Raw genomic sequence first — 4,783 nt, 5'->3', positions numbered from 1 at the left:
TGCACTCTGGCTATTCCGTGTGACCTTGGGCAAGTGACTTGATCTCCCTGGGTCTCACCTTCCTCATCTGTAAAATGAATGGGTGGGTCTAGATGGCCTAAATGGGTGATCTTCTGGTCCTTAGTGACTGACAGGAGGGGGAAGGTGATGTGCTTAAAAATCACACTTTTTAGAGACAGGGACAGACCTAGTGATTTTATTGGGACAGGACATTGCCTCCACCCAACCAGGTCAGCACCTTCTGGGCAGCTGGAGTCTCACAAGAGTTGCCTAGAACACTAGACGGGGCTAGGTGGCTTGCCTAGGGTCATACCGCCAGTGCATGACAGAGTCAGCACTTGAACTCAGGTCTTTCTGGGCATGAGGCCAGCTCTCTATCCCCTACAACAAGCTGCCTCTCCCAGCATGTCCTATACCCTTATACCCTCTCCAATCCCAATACAGAAAGATTCCTTTTTTCTGCTTAATGACTCCCCCTCGATCCCAACCCCCATGATTGGGAATACCTGCTGAAATCCCTGAAGGATGGGAAAGGGGAACAGAAGAGGAGCATGAGAGTTTCATTCGTTTATGGGATAAAGCGAAGCCCAGGTGACCCCTATTCATTCACATCTCATAAAGGCTCCACTCTGAAATCAATCAACAAGCAAGTAGCTAAGTGCCCACTATCCATGCCAGGCATTGGGAACAGATAGAAACGTGAGCCCACCCCTGCCTTCAAGGAGCTTAGACTCTGCTGGAAGAGCCTGCCGCTGCTAGAGAAACTGAAGGGCGGATGGGGGGGACTTAAGTGTGGTAGAACGACAGCATGGATAGCTGTGATATGCAATCACCTCTTAGTGTGGGGAGTACAATGTCTGCCATACACCTCACCACCACCACCACCACCAAGATGGCAAATACACAAGTAAAAGCACGTCCGTGTTTCCTTCCAAAGAACCTAAGTGTTTTCTAAAATAACAAGCAGATGGGGGTAGAGGCCGCTAGAGGGATACAGAGGATAGACTGGTGGGCTTAGAATCAGGAAGACCTGATTCCAGTTCAAATCTGGCCTCAGACATTTCCTAGCTGTGTGACCCTGGGCAAGTCACATCACCTCCATTTGCCTCAGTTTCCTCATCTGTACAATAGGGATAATAATAGCATCTACTGCCCAGGGTTCTTGTGAGAATCAAATGAAATAATATTTGTAAAGTACTTAGCACAGTGCTGGGCATGTAACAGGCACTATAGAAATGCTTACACCCCTTCCCTTGCCCTAAACGGATAAGAGTCTGGAGGACCTGGATTCAAATCCCACCTCAGACACAGATTAGCTGTCCGACCTGAGGCAAGGTTAAACAGTCCTCATTTTCTCATCTGTAAAATGACAAGGCTTGACTCAATGACTTTTCAGGACCCTTTCAGCTCTAAAACTATGATCCTCTGGTCTAGGCCTTTCCAGAGGACTCAATGCCGTCATCAAGGGTCTCACCAGGGAAAATGAGGACCAAGAAGTATTCCTGACAAAGGGTCCATTTCGCCCATCGCCCGCCCACTCCAGGGAGATACCGCAGCTCACACCTGACTGGTGGGGGAGCAAGGGAGGCGAGCCCCAGTGCTTGACAGCTGCTGAGGACTCCGCCTCTTGGCCACGGTGACTAGAAGTCACCACCAGAACACACTCGGGGCCTAGGTCCCCAGATGGGCCTCACCCCTTGCTTCTGGCTCAGCGGGGGATGAGGTTATGTGGCCCCTCACTTCACTCTGATTTTACAGAGGAAGAAACTCAGGTCCAGCTTAAGAGACAGAGGCAGGATCCTGGCAGGCTCCTCTGCCTGCACCCCTCTCTGTCCGCCCCCTCCCCAGGGGGCAGACACAGCCTCTGGACCCAGTCTTGGGGTATGTGTCGTGAGGACTTTCCCTCCCCAGAGGCAGGCTGAGAAGCATATGCCACGGCTGGTAGCTGTGCCTCAGTTCCTCAGCTATAAAGTGAGAAGGTTGCAAGTTTCTAAGGTCCTTAACTGAGCTAATTCAGCACACAGAGAGTGATCAGACACTAGGTCACAGATAGAACCATCAGTGCTGTGACTGCCTTTGAAGAAGGTGAATCTAGAGACTGATGTCACCTCCCCTCCCTGGGCCTCAGTTTCCTCATCTGTAATTTGAGAGGCTTGCATCAGATAACCTCTAAGGTCCTTCTAGCTCTAATCTATGATCCAAAGTCACATAACCTCCCTGGGCCCAGGGAGGCAAAGCAGCTTCATCAGATCCTAGGTCGAGATCTAGCCCTCTCCCTTTCCATCTCTCCTCTAGATTTGGCTAGATTTCTTTCTCAAAGACCAAGCCTTAAACCCAGTTCACTCTGGAGCACACAGATTGGACAATAGGTCCCTGCCCAAGCACCATTTGATGGTTACTTTTTGGGCCCTCCTGGCTCAGAGTGAATGTACATAGTGACTGTTTCTCTTTTGGCCAGCAATCCTGAAGGTCTTCCCCTCCCAGTTTGATTTTTTTTTTTCTTTAAAGGGCCGTCCCTTGACTCACTTATTAAAGAGGCCTATTCACTGAATGGGCCTTACCTCATTCAAAATGAGAACCTGAAAAGGCTTTAGCCTGAAAGAGCCAGGGTCATCTACTGCATCCTGGGCCATCTCTAGTTGTCCTTATCAGTATCTGGCCACTGGACCCAGATGGCTCCGGAGGAGAAAGTGAAGCTGGTGACTCTGCACAGCCCTCATTCAAATCAAAGTAATTGCAAATCATGTCATCATCTTCCTGACATCACAGTCATCTTTGAGAACAAAGGACAAACACAACAATCTAGTCTAAGTGAAAGGATTAAAGGCCAGGGAGCCTCCATTATTCTTCTAAGGCCATGTAAGTAGCGTCACAGGTGCGATTTGAGCCCAGGTTCTTAGACTCCAGGCCCAGGGCTCTTCCCATTGTAGTGTGCCGCCTAAGGATGAGGTCTAAAGCCATAGAAGAGGGTGAGCTCTCTGAAGGAGGGTGTGCAGAGGGTGCAAAGGCAAGAGGCACGAGGCCTGTGGTAGAGCCCTGGTAAATGTCTCCAGTCAGGGTAGGATAATGAAGACTTGCCAGCAAAGAGAGCTACCAGGGTGGGGAAAGAGAAAAGGGCAGAACCAGGCTAGCACAAGAGAGAAGTGACTTTTACAAAATGTCAATGGTAATCTAGTGAGGCTGAGAGTGGGGCCTCAGTGAAGTCTTGACCATTTCCTGTAGATTCTCATAGTAGCAAGATGACCATAGTAATATAGAGCTGGAAGGGGCCATCTGGTTGATCTCACTCTTTTTACAACTGGAAAAACTAAGGCCCAGGGAGGTATCCGTCCTACAAACCACTGCTAGGCTGAGGTTTAAAGGCCAAGCCCACGGCATTTGTGGGAATTTATTTTGCTTGACAATGCTGATTTCTTAGGAAGGTTTTGATTTTCTTCCTTTTTGGGTAGAAAGGAGAAAGTAGAAGGGATTCTTAAAAATGCTTGATAGCTGAAAAATTTGATTTTTCAAATAAATGTCATTTGCAACATCCTTTCTCTGAATTCTTTGAAATCTGGCCTTCTTAAATCTAGAGTATACTTCACACTGTGCCTAACTTTCCTCTATCACAAACTCTACAAATGAGATTATCATCTCTCTCTGATCATATTCATTCCAGCAACCAAGAGGCAATTCTTAGTACCAAGAATGCTAGGTTCAAATCCTACCTGGTACCTACTAGTTGTATAACCACAAGCAAGTCACTTAACACCTCAGTTTTCTATTCTGTAAAATAGGGGTGATACTCTAGAGCACCTACCTTCCCAAGACTGTTTTGAGGTTTTGGTGAGACGACATATATAATGAACAGTACAAAACTCAAAGGACTATAGAAATCTCAGTTTTCATCCTCATCATCATCCTCATCCTCATCATCATTATTGTTATCATCATACCACTCACTCCTCTACCCAAGAATACCCGAGGTTCTTCCTTGCCTGCCAACCTCATATCCAGATGTGGCTTTTAAGAATGGCCATCATCTGACCCCCTTCCACCTCGACATTCTGATGCCCATTCTGTTTCGATGGGAATCCTCTACAAGGGAGATCTGCTGGATTTGGAGTCAAAGAACCTGAGTTCAAATGCTGCCTCTACTACCTATCACTTTGAGACCTTAGGTAAGGCACTTAGTTGCTCCAGGTCTCAGTTTCTACATCTGTAAAATGAAAGGGAGCTGGACTGCACACCTTCTAACAATTCTTTCCTTTGCTACTTAGTCCCATCTTGTCTTAGGCAAGCTGAAGTCATGTCCCTCCATCCCAACCTTTAGTTTTGAATTCCTACTTTTATTTTGTATCTATGAAGATGTAAGATATGTCTACCGCTTTATCATGGCCTGCCAGGCTCTGGGCTGCTCTCACTTTGATTGGTGCTCTCCCCAGGGCTCTTCTGATCATCACTGCTCACACATGCCTCCATCCCCCAACACCACCGTTGGCTCAGCTGCATTCTACAGACACATCCTTTCACCCACCAAGTGTGGGATCTTGGGGAAGTCCCTTAACCTTTGCCCCAGGGGTTAAATGAGGGGGTCCATCTACATCAGAGAGATCAAACACACTCCCATGGGCCTACAACACAACAGAGTATGAGCTGGACCAGATTAAAATGTTGTTGCTCGGTGGTTTTTCAATCTTGTCCAACTCTCCGTGACCCCATTTGGGATTTTCTTGGCAAAGACACTGGAGTGGTTCATCATTTTTTTCTCCAGTTCATTTTACAGATGAGAAAAATGAGGCAA

The 4,783-nt window shown here is 47.5% G+C and overlaps 1 protein-coding gene across 1 annotated transcript in view; it reads right to left on the bottom strand.

Moving 5' to 3' along the window:
• TRABD2A (TraB domain containing 2A) overlaps positions 1 to 4,783 on the bottom strand; it is a 53,516-nt gene that overhangs the window by 2,730 nt on the left and 46,003 nt on the right.

The sequence above is a fragment of the Vombatus ursinus genome, unplaced genomic scaffold (genome assembly GCF_900497805.2).
Source record: "Vombatus ursinus unplaced genomic scaffold, bare-nosed wombat genome assembly UNPS02015066.1, whole genome shotgun sequence".
NCBI lineage: Eukaryota > Metazoa > Chordata > Mammalia > Diprotodontia > Vombatidae > Vombatus > Vombatus ursinus.
Note: the sequence above shows the minus strand (reverse complement) of the source record. Positions and strands in the feature narration are given on the sequence as shown.